This window comes from Macaca nemestrina, chromosome 6, assembly GCF_043159975.1.
Source record: "Macaca nemestrina isolate mMacNem1 chromosome 6, mMacNem.hap1, whole genome shotgun sequence".
In the NCBI taxonomy this organism is placed as follows: Eukaryota; Metazoa; Chordata; class Mammalia; order Primates; family Cercopithecidae; genus Macaca; species Macaca nemestrina.
In genome coordinates, this window is record NC_092130.1 from 119056270 (window position 1) to 119083128 (window position 26859).

The following is a 26859-nucleotide window of genomic DNA, read 5'->3' on the forward strand; positions in this document are numbered from 1 at the left end:
TTTATAGTGTTGAGCAGGAAAAAATATCAGAGGAACATGTACCATGTATATTTTAAAGGTTGTCATATTCTATATTATGAATTTCAGTAATACTTGAAATTTTGTGTCATGAATTTGTGTTAGTAATTATTACCTTATTTTTAAAGGCTATTCTGTGCTCCATGTGTGCTCCTTGGTGCAGTGGCCTAGAGAAGAGAAAGTATGAAAATTGTTGCTTTGCAATCAGAATTTGAACTCTCTTCACTGTCTTCTTGACTTCTGCCTTCCAGATGCCCCTTCTGCTTTCACGGTGAGATGTGTCAAGATAATCCAATTCTTTGTTCACTAATGGTGGTTATCTAGGAGAATAATTTTCAATCATTTTGGAATTAGAATGCCCTTTCTCTCTCTGTCATACGGACACACACACACACACACACACACACACACACACACACACTCTCTCTCTCTCTCTCTCTCTCTCTCTCTCTCTCTCACAAATTAAAATATTTGGAGAGGCCGAGGCAGGAGGATCACTTGGACCAGGAGTTCAAGGCTGCAGTGAGCTATGATCACATCACTGCACTCCAGTCTAGACAACAGAGCAAGACCCCATTTCTACAAAAATAAAATAATCAAATGTTGTGCCAAAAAGGTTTGGCAGGGCGTGTATACAGCTTTAAATTGGGTTAAAGTCCCTATGACTCTAAAGACTGGAAGAAGGAGCTAAAGATGGTTTATTAGGGCTCTAACAAATAGCCACAAACTGGGTGACCTAAAACACAACAAAAATTAATTCACAGTTTTGGAGGCCAGAAGCCTGAAATCAAGGTGCTGGCAGAGTCGGTTCCCTCTGGAGGCTCTGAGGGAGAACCCATTCCACACTCCCCTGGCTTCAGGTGGCTGCTGGCAACCCCTGGCGTTTGTTGGCTTACGGCTGAATCACTGCAGTCCCTGCCCGTGTCTTCACCTGGTCTTCCCCACTGTGTGTCTGTGTCTCAGATCTCCCACTGCCATTCTCTTTTAAGGACTGCCGTCATTGGATTTAGGCCTATCCTAAATCCAGATGATCTCATTCCAAGATCATTCCTTAATTACACCTGCAAACACCCATTTGCTACATAAAGTCACAGTCAGAGATACTGGGGTTGAGGGCTTGGACGTATCTTTTTGGAGGCCACAATTCATTTCACTATAGCAGGCATTTAGTATGTTCCTAGAGCTGATAGGGAAAACTTTCTCAATCTCCTAAACAGCAATTGAAATCAACAAATCTGTTCTATAATATAGGGCAAGGTGTTTTTTTTTTTTTTCTCATGGGGCTTTATAGATACTTAGATCCCTTCACACACCCCCAAACCCCCATGATCTTGTGATTATAGACTGGACAATTACTCAGCGGCAAGGGAGATACTGAAATCTTCATCGCTCTTCTAGATGGGTGCCCCTGCCTTATCTTGCTCTTTTTACCCATCTGAATAAAACCCAAAGTAAGACAACATTTAGGAGATATGTCAAAAGCCAGGGTACTAATCCACAAGTTTTAAGTCCAGCATTGAAGCCCACTGAGACTTTCTGTGAGTGGGAAATTGTGCTTTCCAGCAGAATAGTATGGATCTCTCTGGAAACAAGCCCGTGCCACTTATTGTCCATTTGGCCTTGGGAAAATCTGATGCTGTGATCTGGTTTCTCTCCCTGTAAAGAAGACATAACAATGCCTTGCTACCTTACCAGGGTGTTGTGTGAATTTGCTGACACCCATAAAGCTCCCTGAAAATGAAGAAGCTTACATAAGTCCCTGGTATTATTCACACAGCAAACGTTTTCCCCTGAGAATAAAGTAATAAATGGTACCATTGTGCAGCTGGTGGAACGTGTTCAAAAGTTTCCGTTCACAACTAGTAGATCAAGTTGTGGGTGGCTGTATGGACTTTCTGTGCTCATGCCAAGCTGCATCCAAAACAGCCAGCACGACAGGCTATCTCAGAATGAAAAGCTGTACTGTAAGAGACGGCCAGATCATGGCATCGTGTCACACAGGACAATTACGTGCAGCCAGAGACTACATAGGCACTTTTCCTCACAGTAAGAAAGGAACAATGGCAGAAACACTGGCCATATGGATTTCTAACATGGCAGCCTTTGAGAAGCAAATACCTTCTTCCAGCACATTGACACACTTCCCAAGGCTAAAGATGCTCATGATTGTGAAGAACTATAGCTTTCTCTCTGCATTCATGGGCCAGGAGAAAGCAGAGTTCTAAATCAGATAGAGTGTTCAGGTGAAGGATCTATTCTCTTTAAATACAATTCATCTGGGTGGGAGTGTGTGGGAATAGTTTGGACAGAATGCTACTGGCTGGCATAGGATACAGGAGAGAATTTCTTTCTCACCATTATACACCCTGGAAATACCCCAGCACATGATATAGGGAAAATGTCTTTTCTCTTTTAGCAAAGTCTGGGACTCCCAGCCTTTGGATGTCACATCGGGAAGATGACAGATATTTTTAATTGAGAAGAAGATTAGCTACTGAAGATTTTTTAAGTGATCATGTTTGATTAGAGTTACATGGGAATTAGACTAATAAGCTCACAGCTGGCCAGAGGGGATCAAGGTACTCCTTCAGTGGTAAATATTCTCATATTAAAAAACTGAGGCAGGACTACACAATCATGGAATTTTTGAACTGCCACTGATTTACCTGAATATTAAACTATTTGGTAACTTTGCAAATTCCGTGGACATGCTAACATTGTTTCTCCTCTTTCTTTCCAGTGGCAACAATGGGCAAAACCTTGAAGAAAATTAATGAGCTTAAGACAGCAAAAGTAGAAAAAAAATCTGTCTAGGTATTTAATATTTGAAGTTGGTAAAACCTTTAGATTGTAATGCAAAGGTTATGAAGAAGTATTGTACCACCCACAGGGTGCATCAGGCTCCGTCTTGCCTCTCGCTTCCACATGCCTGTCACACTCTATTTTCAGGGAATCTTTCGTTCATTCTTTCAGTGCCTATTAATTTGGCACCTGCTATAGTACTAGGCAGTGTGCTATGTGTTAGAGATACAAACAGATGAAAGATACAGTCACTATCCTCATGGGGCCCCTCACCTAGTGAAGAACGTGGTGACAAGAATCATGATGGAATCGAGGTCAGAGCCAAAATAACTAAAGAGAATTTCCTGGTGATGCCTTGCTTTAGGCCCTAATATCCAGGGTCCGGGCACCTTTTCTTCTTGAAATGGCTTCTGCTACATGTGTCATGAGAACCACGGCCTGGGACAGCATCACATGGTTGCTTCTAGGTTCAAATGAGCTGCAGTCACTCCCCCAGAGGATGTAGAGCAGCATAGGCCTGCTGGGCAGAGGGGGCGTCCAGGTCCCACTCTCTTGTATCCGGGGAAGCACACAAAGGGCCTGGAGGACACTGCATGAATGTTTCTGCGTGACTGGACCCATCTGCAGGCAATTTAACAGTTGCCAAGCACCCAAAGGCTGGGCAGTGCTGATCTGCGGTGACCAAGTTCAGAGGCGCAGGAAGGCAGTTTGCCTGAACAATGCTGAGCGTGCTTGCAAGCCTGAGAGATGCAATTATTTGAACGCTATTATACGCTGGCCTTCCGGTGAGCTTCAAGGGAGCAGACACTAAGGTCTCTGTTGCACTCTCTGAGCCTAAGGCCACAAGCTGCCTATGCTTTCATGTTCCTCCAGTGGCCAAGGGCAGGTCATCTGGGAAAAGAAGAGATATGAGGCAGAGATGATTTTAGGAGAGCGTGGTGCATTTCCCATTTTGTTCCCAATGTTTGGGTTCTTCCTTTAGCAATTTCACAGCAGACACAGTTAAGTTATACCGTGTTCAGCCTTTCTCTTCTTTTCAGTCTTGCTCAGGGCAGCAATGTGTCCAGTTACCTACTTGCTTTCCTAGCTTCTCTCACTGCTGCTGGTAGCTTGTGCCATAACCCAAGCCAAATAGATATAAACTAAAGTCAGCTTGGGACTCTTGAGAAAGTTTTGCTTACATGATAAAGAGGGACCCATGTGTCTAGCACTACTCTTCCCCAAATTCTTTTTGCCTTGGACGTGGACATGATGTCTGGAAAGCAGCAGCCATCATGTAGCCATGAGGCAACAAAGATGAAGACAAAGCTCAGACTGGAAGGGAGGTAAAGTAGAAAGAGCCATTCATTTATTTATTCAACTAGTATTTATTGAGTGTCTGTTATGTGCCGGGCATTGTTCTAGTTGCTAGAGACACAGCAGTGATAAAAGCACACAAATCCCTGCCTCCTTGGAGTTTATTTTTAGTGGTAACAGGAGAGAAAGACAATATATAACATACGAGAAGTAAAGGCTATAATATGTCACATGGTGATAAGTATTATGGAAAAGAGAAAAGTAGGTATTCACCCTGGGCAGGGCATTGGAGGCTAATATAAGGACTGTGGCTATTCCTCTGAGGAAAACAAGCAAATTATTAAGCAAATCACTGGAGGGTTGGAGGAGAGGGTGACATGATTTGATTGATATTTTAAGGTCACTCTGGCTGCTGTGTTGAGAATAGACTGAAAGGGGAAAGACAGAACCAGGGACCCAGATGGCATCAGTGAATACCTAAGCCAACACCAGCAACTACTTGCTTCCAGAAACCTTGCTATCTGTAGGAAATAATTCCCTGTGTTAATTCTGTGGGAAATACTCTTAGCCAGGTATTCTGTTACTTGCAGCCAAACTCATTCCCAACTGATACAGAGAGCAGGTACCATCATTTATCATGCATCTACTATGTGCCAAGTGTTGTTCTAAGTCCCAGGGACATAAAGATGAAAACACATGTAGTTCTCATTATCAAAGAGCCTTTCAAGGGCCTTGTGATATGACTGTGGGAGGCCAAAGACAAAGCATTACACTGCAATAAGGCAACTGCATTAGCGAGGTTTGTCTGGAAGATGGGGTGAGAGTGCAGGAGAGGAGCACAGCTAAGCTGAGAAAAAGAGCCAGGGAAGGCATCATGAAAGCTGGTAGGTGCTTCTCAAATGAACACATTTGTGGAGGGCATTCCAGACAGGAGGAACTCTATGTGCAATACAAAACATAGAACATTCTGGGACATGTAAATAGATCAGTATTCCTGGAGCAGTAGAGTTTGATTGGGCGGGGTTTGGTGGGGAGAGAATGGCAAGAAATGGTGGAGATTAGGTTGGAGAGGCAGGAGGAGAGGTGATGGAGGCTTTTGTAAGTGCTACAGAAGAATATGATTTCCGCCTGTAGACAGCAGAGAAGCAGTGGAGCAATAACCCTGGCAGCCAGATTAAAGACAGCTCATAGAGGAGTGAGGCTCCAAGCAAGAGCAGAGCAAAAGTCAGGGGGCAGTGGATAAGAGCCTGAGACAAGGAAGCAGTTGGGTTGGAGAGGAGGGAATGCAGAAATGATGTTCTGAATGTGGTAAGAGAAGAGGCATTCCAAGATAGCCCAGACACACTGCATATACCTCTGCATGAATAATTAGATGATGTTTTCGGCATAAAGGTCACTCCAGGAGACAATGGACAATTTTTTAGTGGACCAAATTAAGAGCATAACCAGCTTTTACATAAACCTGTGGAGACTGCATCTGGTGAGCTGACAGCAGGATATTCCATTCAGTTGGCTTCGTGGAAGCTAAAGGGTAGTTCCTTACACTTGGTCCAGGCTGTCCTGCCTTCTTCACTGTGGCTTTGCATTTAGCCTACCATTTCAGCACCAGTTATTCTAGAATGCCTTCTTTACTCATCAACATCACTCTGCATGGGTAATCATATTAACAACTACTGTGATTGGGAGCTACTTATGACAGACATGTTACATATACTTGTTTAAATTTCACAATAGCCCTGCCAAGAAAGTAGTATTAACTTGAGGCCAAGAGAGGTAAGGTAACTACCCTAAGGCCACACCACTAGTGAGGCGAAATGTGATTTGCCCGATGAAGTGTATGCTGTTCTCACCATGCTCCAAGGTTATCTACCTCATTATAATCCATTGTCTGTTCAACACCCTGGGCTCTACTTTTTTGTCCACAGTCATAGAGCAGCATTAAGGTGGGGCATTTACAAAATACTTTCATAGATATAAAAGAGAAACTCTTCCAACAGGTTTTGCCTCATTTCCATGAAGGGATTTGGATTATTTAGAGTTCCAAATTTTCCAAAGGATTAAAAAGTACATTACTAATAGAATAAATTTAAGGAAAAAAATATTTACTTTATAACCATACTTTACAATGCGAAATAATCCAATTGCAAAAGAATGGAATAGGTAAGGGATGGTTCTATTCATTAGCCATAGGGAAGTATAGAAATTCTTAGGAAATAATATTCTAGAACTGAAATACAAGCAAAGCACAAGGTTGGTTATTTTGGATGATGAATGAATGGATAAATTCAAATTTTGTCTTTCATTCGATAGGCTTGTCCCATTGGTCAATAACTGGTTTACTAACCATCTACTCTGTTTGAAGTGCTGCTTTTGCTGTTGGGAAAGTGAGAAGGGATAGAGACACGAGAAGAAACTGAAAGTCACTATACCTAAACGGCACAATTCTTGATGCCATAAAAGGTTCAGGCAATATTACATATCCTAAAGACACTGCTAAGGACCACAGTTTAGTAGCTGGAACTCAGAGATCACCTTGTCCAACCCTTACATTTTACAGGTAATGAAATTAAGTCCAAAGGGATTTGTGACTTGCCTGAGGTCACGAACATAGCTGGTGGCTGATGCAAGAGCTACCTCTGCCATTAGTCTGTTTCTATTGCTGTTACTTTTATTCAAGAATGGATTTAAAATTATGTAGTACATTCTTGAGAGGAACAAAAGGATCCTTTTATTTAACTCAGGAGGAAAAAGCAAAGAGATTCTAGCCTGTTATTTAGAAGGGACATAATCATGGAAGATGTTGTTATACTTGCACTTGTGTGCCAGGATTTGCATTGCAGCTTAAAAAAAAATCTTTTGCTATCGAAAAAAATAGTAAAAGATAGCAAACAACTTGAATTTCTATCATTAGAGGGCTTAATATGATAAGAGTTCATCCTCATGGTGAAATATTATTCAGCCACTAACAAATCAAAGCAAATCTATGTGTAACTGATAGAGATATATTTTATTTTTTATTTTTTATTTATTTTTGAAACAAGAGTCTTGCTGTGTCACCCAAGCTGGAGTGCAGTGGTGCGATCTTGGCTCACTGCTACCTCCGCCTCCCGGGTTCAAGCAATGCTCCTGCCTCAGCCTCTTGAATAGCTGGGATTACAGGCGCATGCCACCATGCCTGGCTAATTTTTTGTATTTTTAGTAGAGACAAGGTTTCACCATGTTGTCCAGGCTTGTCTCGAACTCCTGACCTCAAGCAATCCACCCGCCTCAGCCTCCCAAAGTGCTGGGATTACAGGTGTGAGCCACCGTGCCCAAACAGATATAGATATATTTTAAAAGACAAAAATAACTTGTAATTCAAAGCTATATATTTCTTCAACCAGTTTCTTGCACAGACTCAGTTCAATGTGAATTAACATAAGATGATTTATTTTTTCCAGTGATAGCTATAGTCAATACTGTCATTTGTGTTGCTCCAAATCTATTAAACGTTTTTCCACATTCTAATATTTCCCATAATTTAAATCCAATTTTTCCAATGTAGAATCAAAACAACCACCATATGTTGCCATTTCCCATGCCCCAATGATGGGAACGTATAATTCAGATTGCAAAAATAAACTATATCTACAAAAAAACTTTGATTTAAAACTAACTTTATTTTAAAAAGGTAGGACATGGAGCATTCATTTGGCCTCTCTCAGCAAAAACAGTCTTGGAGCCAGAAGTTGTGGTGGCTTCCTGATTTGTTTGTTTGTTTACTTATTTATTCATTTTATATTGTGGCAGAGGCAGAAATGCTTTTGAGGTCAGGTCTGTGGAGTTCAGCCTGGAGTCTGATTCGTTAACCTTATCAGTGGTTCTATGAGCCTTCTATATCCCTAAATAAAGCTCCTCTTTTAAAGTTAGCTAGAGTGGATTCTATTGACTGCAACTAAGTACTGTCACCAATATGAATAAATACTTCCACCACACTCTGTCAAAGTCTCCTTTACCATCATGAGACAAACAACATCTTGGGCAGGTCTCATTGTCATAATTAAACAATGTTCAGTCTAGTTTAGTTTAGGCTTTTCATTCATGTCCTATTTAGATCTCATATCCAGTTGTCCAGCCATGTGAGGCAGGCAGCAAGTCAGGGAGTGACACATTAGTTTCCCTTTCCTGCCAATATTCCCAAACACTACTAATGATTCCTTAAGCATCCAGCTACCTTGTTTGTTAATTGGAGAGAAGGACTGGTGGAAGCCCTGCCTGAATTAGGTGAGGAGTTGTTGTGTGGTTTCCAGAAATAGCCTCCCAACATGAATGCCGCATTCCTGATAACTCTGACTTCTTTCAGGCTCTTTGCTCCTCAGTTGTTTTTTCTGGACTAGGAAGAATGGAGCTAGGATGATGAATGGAGTAAAAGATCCATAGTGCTTCAGCCTCTTCAAAAGTCCCAAGAAAGATGTCTTAAAATCCTCTCTAAACTATAGGGTAACCCTTCAATCTCAGGTCCGGTTCTTTCTAACCAGCTACGCAGTATCAGGGAAAGTCTCACTCAACAACCTTATAAATTTCTATTCACTTATAAAGAAGGGAGAGGGACGCACAGAAATTTACACATATGTATTCTTTTCTGGGGCTGCTCTAGAAACTAACAAGAATGATTGGCTATTGGGAGGAAAACAGGAGTCTGGGAAAAGATGGTGGGATGGCATAATGATAACTTTTCTGAAATTGTTTCTTTTGTTTGGAGACATCCTCACTTTCTGAGCTTTTACTGGAGACACAGCCTGCCACCATAGAAACTGAACACTTGAGCCACTTACTCTGCCATCAACTTTTATAGCTCGGATAGAAGAACATGGCCTGGGCTCAACCAATCAGATTCTCAAGCTCTGGACTGTGAAGAGAGAGCTGGTGTCAAGAAATGAAGGAAACCATTCTTCTTATGCGTGGCAACAGCTGGGATGGTAAGAGCCAATTTCTGGAGCCAAGAGAGGCTTCCAAGCAACTTGTGGCGGCCAGTGGCCTGCAACTGATGCAGAGCTGCTGGGAAGCATGACTGTGGCTGTGTGTCTAGCTACTGCCTCGTCCCTTGTTCTTGCTTATTCTGATTCTGTTTCTCCATTGCTCCTTTCAATTTTGTGAGTTTTCTAGTTACCTTTCTGACATAAGCATTTAATGCTACATATTTTCTTCTAAGTACAGCTTTAGTTGTACTACAAATTTTGACCTTTTGAATCTTTATTTTTATCCAATTCAAGATGTTTTCCAATTTCTCTTGTGACTTCCTCTTTGACCCATGGGTTATTTAGAACATATTGTTTAATATCCAAATATTAGGGAATCTTAAATATCTCTTTCTGTTATTGATTTCTTCTCTAACCCTATCATGGTCAGAGGGCATACATTGGAAGATTAAAATTCTTTTAATATTTTTGAGGTACCACTGTTGCTGAGTAAAGCACTCTCTGAATGTCAGTTAGGTCAAGTTGGTTGACAGTGTTGTTTAGGTTATCTACATTCTTAGTAATTTCCTCTCTATGTTTTCTATTTGATTACTGAGAGAGAAGTGCTAAAGCCTCCAACTATAACTGGATTTGTCTATTTACCCTTTCAATTCTGCTAATTTTTGTTTCATATACTTTGAAGCTACTTTGTTGATGCAATCACATTTAGGATTATTACGTCTTCTTTATGAATTGATCTCTTTATTATAATCTAATACCCATTCATCCCTGGTAATAATTTCTTGTTCTTAAGTCCAGTTTGTTATTAAACACTTTGACTTTCTTTTTGTTAGTGTTCGACTACTGTTTGTTTCTCTCCTTTTACTTTTAACCTATCTATGTCTTTAGATATAAAGTGGGTTTTTTGTAGGTAGGATAGAATCTTGCTATTTTCTTTTAATCCAATCTGACAATCTATGTTTTCTAATAAAGTGTTTAGAACATTTATAGTTAATGTGATTATTGTTATAATTAAATTAAAATCCACCGTTTTGTCTGCCTGCTTTTAGATTTATGATTCCACTTGATCCTGACTTTGAAATTTTTTTCCATAGGAATTTATTACCTATTCAGGTAAATAGATATATAATGGATTGCATGTTTGTGTGCCCTCAAAATATATATGTGAAACCCAAACCCCTAATATGATGGTATTTGGAGGTGGGGTCTTTCGGAAGTAATTTGGTTTAAATGAAGTTGAGCCCTCTCCGTGATGGGATTAGTGCCCTTATAAGAAGAGGAAGATAAGCCAGAGCCTTCTCTCTCTTCACCATGTGAGGAAACAGCAAAAAGGTGGCCATCTGCAAGCAAGGAAGAAGGTCCTCACCAGGAACCAAATCTGCAGGCATCTCGATCTTGGACTTACCAGTCTCCAAAACTGTGAGAAACGAATGTCTGTTGTTTAAGCCACCTGGTCTATGATACTTTGTTATGGCAGCTCAAGCTAAGACATAGATAGTTTTTATTGTTGCTTTTAAAAAGCAAGTGTTACCCTTTAACCCATAAATTTCACTTCTTCATGTCTATTTTATAGAGAACATTGGCACATATGCTTAAAAAGATAAGTACAACAAAATTCATCACAGTATTGCTTGTAATCATAAAAAATTGAAAATAATCTAAATTTTCATCATTTGGAAAATAATTAAATAAGTGTCCATATATCCATTCTATGAAAGATTATACTTCTCTTAAAGCAAATAAGATCAATGAATACATACTGATATGAAGAAGATATGCAACACATATTTAAGTTAGAAAAGCTAGTCATAGTAAAATATGTACCATATGAACAATTTATGTATTAGACAAAAATTTCCACTAAAATATATGTGCTCCTATATGCAGATAGACATATATGAATGTAAATGCTTAGAAAAAGCCTGGAGGTATGTGCAGTGGAGAGATAATAATGATTACAATGAAGAACAGTGTCAGATTAGGGGAACAGGTAAAGAGAAGTTTTGTTTATCTATATTGTTTTCATATTTATCAATGAGAATCTATTACTTGGGTAACTAAAAACTGAGTTGTGATTAATATTATAGTTTGAAAAGAAGAAAAAAGAAAAGATATATGTATAATATATATATTAAATAAAAATCAGGATTTTTTTTTTCTCTTTGACATTTTATTCATTCCATTGGAGTAGGAGATTTGAGTGTAAAGAGCCAAAAGATTTCTTGATTCTTTGGCTCAATAAAAGACCTTTTCTGCCTTTCATTCTACAAGAGCATTAACGAAAAGCATGGTGAGTGTCCCAGGAGTACACAGTGTGTCTGGGGTGTGTCCTAGTGTGTTCGGTTATGCTCATTCATGCTGAGACATTGCTTTTTGCCCATAAAAGGAGGAATTACAACATCAGACCCGGATTGTTTTCATTTCCAAACAGCCGCAAAGTGTCAACACAAGACTGTCAATCTCTTGTTCTCTCCTCTCTCACAAACGCTCCCTGGAACCCAGGCCAATTGAAGAAAACAGATGCAGGCAGGCACTGTTTTGACAACACTGGAAACGCCTGTGATTAGGAGTCAGGATAGCGTAAAAATGATTAATATGCTCCTAAAAGAATAGAGAGTGCGCCTTCAGAAGAGATAATTGGATGGGCATCCCTGCTGGTAGACACCCTCTCATACCCAAACGAAGGTACACATTCTCACACAGGTTTCTCCCAAGCAACCCCTTGCTGAGTGTTTCCTGTAACATTTTCATCATGGCAAGGAAGGTGGGGTGAAATGTTCTTGGAGGATGGGGGAAAGGCTGGAGGATGACAAAAGTGCCAAAATCTCCCTTCTGCCATAAAGTGAATAATCTTCAAGCAAGCAATGAAATAGATCTTGGTATCTTTTAAAACCAACAGAGTTCTCTGAGTTTAGCAGTATTTCATGGGATGTGGTAGTAGACAATGCAATTGAGAGTTCTTAATTTATGAGACAGGAAATCTTTGTTTAGCCATCACACGTAAATTAAGGTTGTCCCTGAGTAACTTGAATTACATAACCATCTATGTACCAAGCAGCTGTCGTTTTCCTGTAAATATATTCTCAGTTGTAAGCAGTCTGGAGGCCAGGCTACCCCCCTTATGTTGTGATGGGAGAAAGAACTTTGGGACTCAGCATCAGAAGAGTCAGCTCTGTTTCTCCTTAGCTGAGTGGTCTTTGATAGGACAGTAAACCTCATTCGACATCAGGCATCTTCATCTGTACTGCAGGGATCTGGATGAGATGAGTAGTCTTCAAGCTGTGGGTAGTTCTACAGCAGGCTCTAGATTGTGGAACTGTGGGCCCCACCTCCACTTAAAAACTTTAACCAGAGCATCTCTGGTTTGATCTGTTTAATACTGGATGTTTAAAGAAATGCTTTAAAAAAGAAAATTATTCAACACTCATTTTTTCAACAAATGCTTACTGAACTCCTACTATGTAACTGGCAGGGGGACTCATTAATGATGGAATGAAGTTACCTCCTGTTCTCATGAAGCTCACACTTTACCATTCCACCGAACCAGATGATCTTTAAGGGTCCTTTCCAGACCCAGCATCCTGCTCTTCCAAAGCACATAAAACAGGTGTCCTGAAGTACTGCCCAGAGAACTTAAAGTTCAACTGTAACTACACAAGGACAGGCAGACCAAAAGAGACCTTAAGAGTGATGTGCGTTGGTGTTAAGTTGACAAAGTGAACATTTTGGCTCTACTAGTTAGCTAGGTGACTTAACTCAAATTAATTAACCTCCTGTGCTCAGTTTCTTTATCTATAAAATGAGGGTAATGATATTACCTACCTCATAAGGTTGTGGTGAGGATAAAAAGACATAATGCATGCAAAGGCTTAGGGCTATGCCTAGAATTCTATAAGTTACATTAGGTCTTATTAGCTATTATAATGTGCTTTTCCAGCCTTATATCAGGATAAAGTATACTTGAAAAGGTCCTACAAGACGGCCTACTATAGAGCAGAATTCAGCATAAGGAAACACTATCCTGGACTTCCAAGGACCTTCTTAATCACTGCCAGCTGTAATGCAGCCCACAGGTGAAGCCAAGGGCAAGGTTCAATTAATGTTTCATGTGCACCTAGCACAACGTTTACTATAGGGAAGGCAATCAATAAATACTTATTGAATCAATGAACCTATTCCTCTAATAACATTTAAAGCTCTGTGGATTGTTTTAGGTTTCATTTAGGGCAATCACTACCTGAATGCCACCTTTTTCTAAGTTTTATTTTTAATTATAAAATATTTCAAACATACAGACAATAAGTTAACAGATACCTATGTACTCACCATCAAGATTACATAAATGCTACCTCAACATATTGCCCAATTAGTTTCAGATAGTCTTTTAAGAAATACAATTACAGTCATGCACTACATAATGTTTTGGTCAACAACAGACCACATATATCACCTTGGTCCCATAAGATTATAATACCATATTTTTACTGCATCTTTTCTATGTGTAAATATGTTTAGATACACAAACATGTACCACTGTGTTACCATTGTCCCATGTTCAGCACACTATCATGCTGCACAGGTTTGTAGCCTGGGAGCAATGGGCGATATCTTATAGCCTTGATGTGTCATAGGCTTTACTTCTAGACTTGTGGAAGTACACTGTACAATGGTCACCCAACAACGAAATCATCTAATGACACACTTCTCAGAAAGTGTCCCCATTGTGGCCGTGCGCAGTGGCTCACACCTGTAATCCCAGCACTTTGGGAGGCCAAGGCAGGCAGATCACCTGAGGTCAGGAGTTCAAGACCAGCCTGGCCAACATGGTGAAACCCTGTCTCTATTAAAATACAAAAATTAGCTGGGCATTGTGGCAGGTTCCTGTGATCCCAGCTACTCAGGAGGCTGAGGCAGGAGAATTGCTTGAACCTGGGAGGCAGAGGTTGCAGTGAGCCGAGATCACGCCATTGCACTCCAGCCTAGGCGACACAGCGAAACTCCATCTCAAAAAAAAAAAAAAAAAAAAAAAAAAAAAATGTCCCCATTGTTAAGCGATATATGGCTGTATTTAGAGGCCACCAGAACCCCATTCACACTCTCTTCTCTTTGCCGAGATAATCCCTACCTTTAAGTAAATGGGTATCATTCTCAGCATGTGCTCATGCCTATAAACAACCCATTTGACGGTTTTGTGTGTATGCACTGCTCACTGGTGGACATTAGGATCCTCCCGTGTTTTGATTGTCACAGACAGAGCTGTAATAATAAACATCCATGCAGCAGTCTCCTTGTGGATGGTAAGAGACAGTGGGCACAAATTCAGCTTTATTAGCTGCTGCCAAATTTCTCTTCACAAGAGTGGTTCCAACACATGCCCCACTCACAATGCATAGGTATTTCATCATGCAGACTTTTGTTGTTATTTGCAATTCCTAACTTGTGAACAGGAGCATCTTTTTTTTTTTTTTTTTTTTTTTTTTTGAGACGGAGTCTCGCTCTGTCGCCCAGGCTGGAGTGCAGTGGCGAGATCTCGGCTCACTGCAAGCTCCGCCTCCCGGGTTCACGCCATTCTCCTGCCTCAGCCTCCCCAGTAGCTGGGACTACAGGCGCCCGCCCCCACGTCCGGCTAATTTTTTTTTTTTTTTGTATTTTTAGTAGAGACGGGGTTTCACCGTGTTAGCCAGGATGGTCTCGATCTCCTGACCTCGTGATCCGCCTGCCTCGGCCTCCCAAAGTGCTGGGCTTACAGGCGTGAGCCACTGCGCCCAGCCAACAGGAGCATCTTCTTATGTGTTTATTAATCATTTATATTGCCTTTTCTGTGAATCATAAATGCCCCTTTCAATTGGATCGACTGTCTTTTTCTTATTAATTTATGAGATTTATTTTTATATAAGGTGCAAGTATCTTCCCCCAGACTGTTTTTTTATTTCTATCTTTGTTTATGGTACCTCTTTTTCTCAGATTTTTTTCATTTTAATAAAATTCAAATTTATCAGTCCTTTCCTCTATGGTTTATAGCTTTTGTGCCCTGTATAAGAAAATTCCCCCTATCCAATGTCATATCATCATCTTCTATGCTTTCTTTAAAAGTTTTAAAGTTGGTTTTTCACATTTAGATACTAATGTATCTGGAGTTTATTTCATGTAGGATTAAGGTGGAGATCTAATTTTATATTTTCCGTTCTGCTCATTCTTTAAGTGTCTTTTCTATTCCTTGGGGTTTGGATTTTCTTTTCTGTCCTTAATCATCAAATTATTGATGATACTCAAATTAATAATCAAATTATCAAGTTATTTGAAGTTCTTTGGTTCCAATCCTGCTGTTTGTTTTGTGCTTAACTTTAGTCTCTTGGAAGATTGCCTATGATTTTAGATTGTTAGTTCAACTTTGGCAGGACTTTATTTGTGGGTCTGTGTAGAATTGGCTGGAAACATTTTCCTTTTACTTCTATCAGGTATCCCTGGTGTACCATAGACTCAAGACCAATCTTTTTTTTTTTAATAGTTTTTTTGGGAACAGGTAGTGTTTGGTTATATGAATAAGTTCCTTAGTGGTGATTTCTGAGATTTTGGTTCATCCATCACCCAAGCAGTGTACACTGTATCCCATGTGTAGAATTTTATTCCCCCCGACCTTTTCCCCTAAGTCCCCAAAGTCCATTGTATCATTCTTATGCCTTTGCATCCTCATAGTTTAGCTCCCACTTACAAGAAAAAACATATGATGTTTGGTTTTCCATTCCTGAGTTACTTCACTTAGAATAAAGGTCTTCAATTCCATCCAGATTGCTGCAAATGCCATTATTCCATTCCTTTTTATAGCTTAGTAGTATTCCACGGTATATATTCACCACAATTTCTTTATCCACTCGTTGACTGATGAACATTTGGGCTGGTTCCATATTTTTGCAATTATGAATTGTGCTGCTATAAACATAGGTGTGTAAGTATCTTTTTCATATAATGATTTCTTTTCTTCTGGGTACATACCTAGTAGTGGAATCGCTGGATCAAATGGGAGTTCGACTTCTAGTCTTTTAAGGAATCCCCACACTGTTTTCCATAGTTGCACTAGTTTATATTCCCACAAGCAGAGCAAAAGTGTCCCCTTTTCACCACATCCACACCAACATCTATTATTTTTTTATTATAGCCATTCCTGAAGGAGTAAGGTGGTATTGCATTGTGGTTTTGATTTGCATTTCCCTTATCATTAGCGATGTTGAGCATTTTTCCATATGTTAGTTGGCCATTTGTGTATCTTATTTTGAGAACTGCCAAGACCAATCTTTAATATAATTTTTCAACTTAGGTTTCTAAGAATATATAGATATAAAAATAGTTAACCGGAAACTCATGAAGGCAAAGCTTGTGAATATGAATTCTCAGAAAAACTTTTGTCTCTATACAAAGCTCTGGAAGAGACAGCATCCCTGTGCTGGTGGGTGGGTTGGAGATTTTTCCTAGTTCATTCTTTCACTGAGATGCAGCCCTTTGGAGTTCCAAGCTTATGAGGGGTCTCGGGTTCACTTTCCTTCACCCTAACAAAGTACTTTAACTGCTGTTCCCACATAGGTATTAACATTCAAACCCAAGATTACTGTTAACCAAACCCCTTCATACTAGTCTCTCCCATAGCCAAAGAACCACAAAAGCTCCCACACTCACCAGCCTGGTTTTCAGTTTTCCTTCTGTATCTGAAATGTAGGGGTTTCCCTTTCTTTCTTGTAAGCTCTTTGCTTTAGAAACACTATGGCTTTAAAAGAATGCTTGTTGTAATTTACTTTGTTCTTTGTGTTTATGTGGTGGGATGGGGGGCAGAGTTCAGATAACCCAAACAATTTGCCTGAATCATTTCTGGATTCAATGTACCTTTCATGCATGTGTGTGTGTGTGTGTGTGTGTGTGTGTGTGTGTGTGAGAGAGAGAGAGAGAGAGAAGAGAGAGAGAGAGAGAACAGAGAAAGAGAGAGTTGTAGCTGTCAAGTCAAATTCCTCTACCTCACATTTGGAACCCCACAATTTGCTAAAAGCATTACACTTTTCAAACACATGCCGTGTCTGCTTTCATGTCTTGAGTGAGTTTGGGGCAAGTTTCGATGTGTGCTTCCTTCAGGGACCTGTGGCAGGCCAAAGATGAAGTAGGATGTTGACCACATTTGTCTCTGAGTACCTTTAATTCCAACCTCTGTGCCTACCAGTTCTCAAATAGTAAGGTCTGAATGACTGAGGTTTTGCAGCATTCTCTGAATGGGTGAAAACTGACCTGAAAGTTCCCATGATTTGTGTTGTGCATTCATCATTCATAACCACTTTTACAGTCAGTGATAGAGTTATGGATTATTGGCTTCTGTACCTGAAGTATTTGTCTGTCTTGCTAAATCAGTTTCCATGGAGCCAAATGTGGTGTTCCTCCTTGGGAGCCTGGAGAAACAGGGAGCTTCTTCTATCTTCTTGCTCTACTTTCTGGCCTCTACTCTGTGCGTGAGCCTCTCCAGAACCCTCAGAGCTCAGTCAGGGGTGATGTCTCCGCTATGTTCCTATTTGCTTTCACAAGCGCAGTACAGATCTAATAGTGAATTATTAATGGAGCACAGAGGGGGAAGCCATTATTTTCTGAGGTACAGTAATTAGTGATAATCAGACATCTCCATATAAAGTTGTATGAAGCATTTCAGTGGTCCGCCCTCCAACCTTCCCACTCAATGCCACGTTCTTTCCAGGTGCTCCCCTCCTTCTTCCCTGGGAGGCTCAGAGGTGCCTTGCTGTCTTCCTTTCCTTCTTAAAAATCCTGCTCATAGGAGGTCACCTCATTCTTGCTGAAGAATAAAGAAAATAAAAACACGCCCTAGTGATACCAAGAAATCACCAAAGGAAAAGTGCTTCTTCCACCACTCTCAACTGGGTGCACATGTATACCTTTGAATTCAGGTGTATTTGTGTCCATGTGGCTAGCTGGAGGTCCTGTACTAGGTTTCAAGCTCAGGGAACACACGGCTCCAGGGGAAGGCAACGTCCTTATCTACCCTCAAACAGCCCGGTTCTGGTCCTGAGGCCTTATTTGATCAGATAGGAAAGTTAAAAGGGTTATATAAGGAAATAATGAGTGAGGCGGGAGAGTTTGCTCAGGGTTTATGATTTAATTCATCTGTCTGCAATGCTTTTTTAGCAATTTGGGGAGTCAGGGAGGAGTGGACTCCTTTTTCACTCAGCCTGATGACTGATGAAAATGACTGCCCTATTCTAATCTAAATTAAATGGGGATGTGGTTTGAGGGTGACAGCTGCCCTTTCAGACTCTGATTTTTAAGTGTTTTCCTGGTTTTCAGAGAGAACAAGGGGATATAATTATGAAAGGGAAACCTTATCATTATAATAATGTCAGGCCTGGGGGGAGAAAGAAAGATGTTCATAGGCTTTTTGAAAAAACAATAATAATAAAGCACTCCAAATCAAGTTCATTGGGCTGATTGGAGCGAGGTACCCACACACTTTCATGACACCGAAGAAGCCGTAGTTCTTCATTAGGTGTCTCTGATGATCTCTGATGACTGCTTCATGTGGGGTGGCTGCTTTGGACCTGGACATGCACAGATGGCCTTAGTGCACAAAGGGCATCTCATGGACATTCTAAAACAAGGGAAGTAACGTACCCTCTGCATTATTCACTGTCAATACTTTACAAATCCTTCATAGCCTTATCAGCTTCTGCTGCCTGAAAATGCCTATTCATCCAAAATGCTCATGTTCTGACCTGTGAGCACACTCATGGCAGCTATAACCTGCCCCTTTTCAGCTCTGGGACTGGCCTCACATCCACAAATCAGAGCATTGCAGAGTTGGAAGGCATTTAGCATCCTTTGGGCTAAAGCAGACTTTTTACCAATGAGGAGACAAGGCCCAGAGAAGTTAAGTGACTTTCTTGAGGCTGCTAAACTAGTTACTGGAAGAGTAAGCTTCAGAACTAGTTGTCTTGACTCCCAGTGACTGTCTTGGGCTCTGATGTGCTTTGGATCTGTGTCCCCACCCAAATCTCATGTTGAAATATAATCCCCAATGCTGGTGGTGGGGGCCGGAGGGAGGTGATTGGACCATGGGGGTGGTTTCTAATGGTTTAGCACCATGCCCCTAGTGCTCTTCTCAGATAGAGTTTCTCATGAGATCTGGCTGTTTAAAAATGAGTAGCACCTCCCTGCACTTGCTCTTCCTCCCACATCGGCCATGTGAAACACTTTGCTCCCCCTTCCCCTTCTGCCGTGAAAGTTTCCTGAGGCCTCCCCAGAGGCTGAGTAAATGCCAGCATCATGCTTTCTATACAGCCTGTGGAAGTATGAGCCATTGACACCTTTTTTCTTTATAAATTACCCAGTCTCAGGTATTTCTTTATAGCAGTGTGAGAACAGACTAATACAGGTTCCCTAACCACTAATGTAGGGATAGAGAGCATGCTGGGTCTGGGAGAAGTCTTTCAGGGACAGGGCAAGTTCCCATCCTCCCTCTCAGTTCCTCTATTACTGCTACTATCTCTGCCTCCCAAGCCACTTCCACTAATTTAAGAAGGTCCATTGACTTTAACTCTCACATAGCAAGAGACCTAGAAAATCCCTAGGCCATAAAAAGTCCTGGGCAGGAAGGAAACCAAGCGCCCATGGACCCAGCATTCTTGGTTGGTAAAGTTACATCTCTGTAATGCAGTTTAACTGCAAAATACTTTTTGTGGCTGGAGAGTAGGGAGACAGCATTGGTTTTTTTAAGAGCCATTTCTTTTTCTTGCCTGGTGCCCCCTAAGCATAATTAAGGCTTCTAAGCTTTAGCTCACTTACAGGCAGGGTAGACCTCTGAATGTATCACAGGAAATGCACAGACTTCACAAACATTTCCACTGGGGAGGCTGGAGTCTGGGATCTCTTAGCAAGGCGTATTAGCATTGGGGTGAAGCAGAGCTTCTTGCTGAAAGTTCTGGTGCTCATCAAGTTTTTCTAAGTACTTATTTATAAAATTCTTTGAGGATTTTCTGCATTTTTAGCTTTTTAAAAATGCACTAATGGCCTTGGGAAGTGTTGGTTATGTCCCTTTAAAAGGCAGATCTATGAAAGACAGGACTTCTCTAATTTAAAACCAGGCTGGGAAGGAATGGCAGCAGAATTCTCTGTACAGGGTGAGGAATCAGTCCTTTACTCCTTCTGGGATACCCCACCCCTCTCTCCCTCTGCTGTCTCACAGAGGACAGAGAGAGAAAGCCTAAGGTTATTGATCTATTGGCCTGGTGAAGAGGCATAATAGCCTGTGAGAATGAAATCACTGATAAATGCTATTAGACAGTCATCTAAATAAAATGCCCCAAACCTAACAATCTTAAAATTTTGGTTCACAAGTAAGCTGACCAGTTGCCAGTTGGGGAGACTCACATAACTCACGAATAATTGAAATAGAAATGTTTTTCGCAAGGCTGCACTTTTCCATGCCACGTTAGTTCCCGCCGCTACCCAACATTAGCTCTTGGGCTAATGTTGTGCTGCCTCTTGGTCATCCCCTACTGTATTGTGCTTGTTCCTATCTCAACCTTCCCTCAAGGCTGAGACAAGCATCTCATCCTCTCCCTCTTTTGCCTGTGGTCCAGCCAAGCCCTGCCTCAGCACAAATGTTATTTCACTGGTCATCTCCTCCACTGGAGGCTCTAAGCTAGTTCTGTCCACATTTATGGTCTCAACTCCTCACTACAGCTGCTGGCTGCTGTTGTTTTGTTCACTCAGTGTCTTTCTATCCTCTCCTGATGACGTCACCTTTTGCTTCTTTAAGAAGAAGTGTACATCGCCCATTCCTTGGATGTACATTCCAAGAATTCAATTTATAACACTAAGGACACTTTCGGTGGTTTCCCCAGTGGAATGAAAGTGGCTCAAGAGGGGACACTGTGTCTATAGGACTCACCACTGTGCCTTCCATATCCGTCTCGCTGCCTGGCACATAGTAGGAACTCAAGAAATGCTTAAAGGAGAAAACGAATGAATGAAAGAGGTCAGAGATTCCTCACTGGCCAAAGATGGAAAATTCACTATTCAGATACAGAGATACAGTAAGTCCTCACTTAACATTGACATTATTGATATGTTCTTGGAAACTGACTTTAAGCAAAATGATGTAAAACAAAACAAGTTTTACTGTAGGCTAATTGATATAAACAAGAGCTAAGTTCCTATGCCCTATTTCTGGTCACAAAAACATCTCCAAACTTCTAAATAAAGATGAAAACAGGCTGGGCATGGTGGCTCATGCCTGTAATCCCAGCACTTTGGGAGGCCAAGGCAGGAGGGTCACTTGAGGCCAAGAGTTTGAGACCAGCCTGGGTAAAATAGTGAGAACTCATCTGTACAAAATAAAAATATAAAAATTAGCCTGGGTGGTGGTGCATATATGTAGTCTCAGCTACTCAGGAGGTTTAGGTGGCAGGATCCCTTGAGCCCAGAAGGTCAAGGCTGCAGTGAGCTATGATTGCACCACTGCACTCCAGCCTAGGTGACAAAGCAAGACCTGGTCTCTTAACAACAACAAAAAGATCAAAACACTTCTTTCTTTTATTCTTTTTTTTTTTTTTTTTTTTTTTTTTTTTTTGATACAGAGTCTGTCTTTGTCGCCCAGGCTGGAGTGCAGCGGCGTGATCTCGGCTCACTGCAAGCTCCGCCTCCCGGGTTCACGCCATTCTCCTGCCTCAGCCTCTCAAGTACCTGGGAATACAGGCGCCCGCCACCTTGCCCGGCTAGTTATTTTGTATTTTTTAGTAGAGACGGGGTTTCCCTGTGTTAGCCAGGATGGTCTCCATCTCCTGACCTCGTGATCCGCCGGTCTCGGCCTCCCAAAGTGCTGGGATTACAGGCTTGAGCCACTGTGCCCGGCCTACCAAAACACTTCTAAATATTAAACATCAAAATAAATGTGATCTATACATGCATTTAAGAAAGGTTAATAAAAACAAGTAAGATACTTACCCCCTTATTCCAGTTCAGAGTTGAGGAGTTGCCAGAGTCTGTCCCAGCAGCTCAGGGTGCAAGGCGGGAAGCAGCCTTGGACAGAACACCATCCCATTGCACAGTCGCGCACAGTCGCACACACCCACAGTCACTCAGACTGGGACCACATAGACATGCCAATATGCCTCATGGGCACATCTTTGGTACTAGGAGGAAGCAAGGGGACCTGGAGAAAACGCATGCAGGTATGAGGAGAGCATGCAGACTCCACAAAGACGGTGGTTCTGGCCAGAAATCAATTGTTTTTTATCAACCTTATAATGAAATGACATTGAACAATGTTGTTATTTGAGGACCTGTGGTAATTCAGGCAAAAATTTGCATAGACAGAGCAATGCTCTTCTCATCCACATATGTTGAAATGTTTCTTCTCTGTATTTCAGTTTGGTTGCAATGATTAGTTCAAACGTTAGAGCTGAAACCCTTTGTAGATGAGAATGCCCAGGAGATAGTCCAGTAACAGACAATGGCCTGAGCTTCACTGCGAAACAAAACAAAAGGAGATGCCAGGAAGTTAGGGCTACAGGCAAGAAAGGAAGTGTCAGGACAGAGGAAGTGTGGGTGAGGGGACATTCTTGCAGTGCTCTGAAGGCAGAGTCTTCAGAGGTTTAGGGGTGTTCATCTAAACCTCAGGCTGTAGTGAAACCACTCTCCAGCATCCCTCTCAGTTGGCTAATTTTATTTACATTTTTTGCATAATTATGCTTTTCCAATTTGGTGACTGGAATTCAAAGGGCTTCTCTCCTTCCATTGTTTCCCTAGAGGGCTATTTGAAAGAGCTATGAATAGTGGGATGGGGTCTCTCTCTCCTGATTCTACCCTACTTGTTTTCCACACTAGAGAGGCCAGTTGGATCTTTATGTGAAGGTTTCTACACTCTCTGGGTGTGTCTCCATTTTCCATAAACCTTTTTAAAAACAAAAACCAGGCCAAGGATGGAATGGTCAGAAAAGTCACAAATCACTTACCCTTATTTCAGCTGGCTTAGAGCAGGCCCTGAGCTAAAATGTGGATCACCTTAGTGTCCCCAACCTCCTTTTTGGTGCCTACTTCTCCTTCCACTTCCACCCACCTTTCTTGAGGTCCCCAGAATCTTCACAAGAGCGCTAATTCTCCTTTTAAATGATAGAGCAAATATGTGTTGCTCCTCAGGGGTAGTTGCAATTTAGCAAGGGACAAATTCTTAAGCCAAAGCCATGAGTTTCCAGGTGTGGAAGATAGGCAACAGGAGAGGGTCAGAGCCCTTCCTAGAGCTCCTGGGCTTGTACGTGCCTGTCAATCAGCTATGCTTCTTACAGGATAAGAAGCACATATGCCTTCTTATAGGATGTTTCTATGTGTGATTTTATTATTTCTGAAAGAGGTGACTTCTTACCCAGGCACCCTTACCAATCCTTGGACACTAAATCCACCACTTTGGAGCACAGCAGTCTTATTTCTTCAAGGAAACATCCCCTGTAAGTTTCATGTCTTTCTTTTAAACTTTAGTAGACAGGTGGTTTTGAGAGCAGAGACTACTTCTTTTATATATTTAGCTTCCCAATGTCTAGCACAGAGCCTGGCACATAGTAGGTGCTCAGTAAATGTTCAGTGAATTAGACTGAAGTGACTCTAACCACACCAGTATAACCAGCCCTTGCTATTCTATTTAGATGCATGCTGTATCTGCTGGAAATGTGCGTAATAGAGGAGTTTATTTTCTCTACACCCAGCAAAAAATCCAGAGGTAAGGTCTATTCAGAGGCCTGCTGAGGACATCAAGCAGCCAGGATTTTTTCCACTGTTCCACTGCTCAGTCCTCAGTGGGCCAGAGTTGTCTTGTCTCCCACAACGTGGCTGCCATAGCTCCCGATACCATCTCTTCAGCAACTGCATTCCAGGTAGAAGGCAAGGATCAGAGTGTTCCTTCCTAGTTTATCTCTATCCATCACTGGGACAAAATCTTCCCCAGAAGCCTCAGTATACTTCCCCTTACACTTAACTGGCTCAAAGTGAATCACACAGTCCCTCTACACCAATCACAGTGCAGGGGAATGGGGTCACACTCGGCGACTCCCACAATCTGAGTCCGTCCTGGCCCAGGGAGCAGTTGCTTTTCCCTAACACCATTTGGCTCAGTGCCCCAGCAGAGTGGACAGAAGGGGTGTGCTTGTCTGGTAAACAACCAAGAGTGTCAGCCCAGTTTCAATCTCAATCATACCGCCGGTCTGCTCAGGCTTGTTATCAACAAATATTAATCCAGGCTCTACTTTCAGAGGCAAAGAGCCAGTTAATAAAGAAGGAGACTTTAAGAGACTCAAGACTGTATTGTTATTATTAATCAATGCCTTTGCAGAATTTACAGGGGGAGTTGAACTACCTTGCTACAGTGTAATTTTCTTTTAAAGAAAATTGTCTTGAATTGCTTTCATGATGTTAAAGATCTTACCCACATTTTCTTCTCTATTTAATGGGGAAACAATACAAACTTTACTCTGAGCTATACTTAATCAATGTACATGTTTGAGTACCTGACATTTTGACTGATATCAGATATTTAAGATTTGAGCTTATAGACTTTACAATGCAACTTTTTATTCCATTCTAGATTCAATAGGTGGGTATAGATGCAGGAACTCAAACTGATGCCAAATTTCAATTTTTCCCAGTATGCTTTAAAACAACAAAGCAATCTATTTTAGAGATAAATGGGCTATTTGAAAAAGCAGTAATTTGTTTCTGTCAGTGGGAGTATAGATGAAACATGATTGGCCATTGATCAATTTTGATGGGTACAAGAAGATAATAGTACTTTGGGATTTGTTATACTATTCTATTTTTTATAATAAAAAGAAAAATGTAAAAAAGGATTTTTTTAAAAACAGCAATAATTATAAAAATTAAAATTGAATTTTATTTCATGCAAAACTTCCATACTGGTGAATAAACTCCTTCAATGTGTGAAATGAAAGATTTAGAGTTCTAAAGGAACACTGGAAGGTAAAAACAAATTATCCAGATATGCAAAGATTTTCCCACAATTTCCGTTTGTTTTATAGCTCTAGGAACATAAATGTTAGAAAGATAGTTGAACTATAGTAATTTGGGAATCTACTAATCAATTCAAATGTGATCATTTGGAACACTGGGTTATACAAAGAATTATCATATGGCAGAAGAATAGGGGAAATCCACTGCCTTTTTCATTTGCTTGGTTCAGGGGAGAAGTACACGAATTCAAGATTTAATGTCTGGCTTAGAATTTCACCCAAAACCTGTGAGACCATTGAGGAAAATCTACTTTTTGCTAGTTCCATGTGTTGCTAAAAGTGTAGAAGGAAATAATATGGTTCTGTGCAAGCATGTAACAAACTGACTTAGGTGCAGGCCATCAAAAAGGCTTCCAAGAAGAAGGGGTAACTGAGATGACAGCTAAAGGAAGTATAGGAATTAAGTATATAATAGATGGAGGGAAGGGGAAGGAGAGTGTTGCAGGCAGCATGTGCAAAAGTCCTGGGGTGGAAGAAGGCAGCGGGCTTCTCTAGGAACTACCAAAGTCCCGGGTGGCTACAGGGCCTGGACTGAGGACAGACAAGTAGGAGATGAGGCTTCATAGGAGAGCAGAGATTCAACCATGTAGGGCCTTGGAGGCCATGTCAAGTGAAGCAGAGGAACAGAATGATGGGAGAATGGGCTCTTTTCTGAAAGTGGGTTCAACAGACCTAGACCAAGAAGACGGAAAATCAGTAAGAGGCTCCCCGCAATGGTGTTTGGCCAGTGGATTTTTCAGGGTAGTTATAGGCCTGAATCCTGATTTTAGTTGTTTTCTGGGTGCTGGGAAACAGTTCCCCTCTGGCACACCCCGCCTTCAGTAAGGCTGTGCTGCTGGCCACTACAGCTGGGATCACTTTGAGCTGCAAGGCAGGCCAAGTAATGAAACACTTGTGGTGACCAAAGAGCCAGAGCAGGAGCTGAAGCAAGGAGTATGAGATGTCAATTAGAATCTCTTCCGGATGGAGTACAGATGTAACTGGGTGATACCTGAATGTGCAGTCAGTGCCAAGTGGAGGCCTGGGTAGGTTTATTTGGTTATTGGGAAAAGGAGTGGCACCAGAAGATTAGAGGACTAGAGGACAGTTGGGTGAGAGCAGTTTAGTTTCTTTGAGTCTCTGCTAACTTTTTTGGATTTTTGCTGGAAAAAGCAACTTATAGAGGCTATGTGCTCTTGGCTATGGAATACATTTGCTGTTTCTTCTCTTATGCATAGGATACATCTGTGAGATCGTCCACAGGAGATGAATTCCTGGTGTAAAAGAGTCAGGTGAATATTGTGGAGTAATTATTCTGAGCCAGGGGAGCAGGCTAATTAGTCTTCTGGGAATGTCCCAGTTACAGCACTAACAGCTGGCTTGGTGTGCGTATTAGCTGTAAAATGTCTGCAGAGGGAGCTGGTGACTGATGCCCCCAGAGGAAAAAAGCATGTGGAATCAGAGAATGCTGGCATTGGATGAAACCTTGGAACCATGAGGACAACCTCCCCACTGGCCGCTGAGGATGATAAAGCCAAGAGAGATTTGTATTTGAGTGAAGGTCGCAGCCAATCAGTGGCTGAACAGGGACAAGAGCCCTAGTTCCTTGAGTCTTTGTCTCCAGTCTTTCAATCAGGTAACTGCACAGCATCTCCTCAATCCCCTCACAACCTAGACCTCCTTCTTCCAACAACCTCTTCAGACATGGGGCTTTCAGGGTCTTCATTTCCTCTCCTATAGAACGTAAC

At 41.4% G+C, this 26859-nt stretch overlaps 1 long non-coding RNA gene across 4 annotated transcripts in view; it reads right to left on the bottom strand.

Annotated features, from left to right (window-relative positions):
* Nucleotides 1-203: 203 nt before the first annotated feature.
* LOC105499401 (uncharacterized) overlaps nt 204-26859 on the bottom strand; it is a 113346-nt gene continuing 86690 nt past the window's right edge. The window contains exons 7-8 of one of the 4 annotated variants that reach the window (XR_011625010.1): nt 21007-21063; nt 17430-17645 (exon numbers count right to left, since the gene is read on the bottom strand). This is a non-coding gene — a long non-coding RNA (uncharacterized lncRNA). Of the gene's footprint in view, nt 339-3575; nt 3712-17429; nt 17646-21006; nt 21064-22325; nt 22585-26859 lie in introns of those variants that run through there. The other 3 variants (XR_011625012.1, XR_011625011.1, XR_011625015.1) reach the window with 3 other exon arrangements.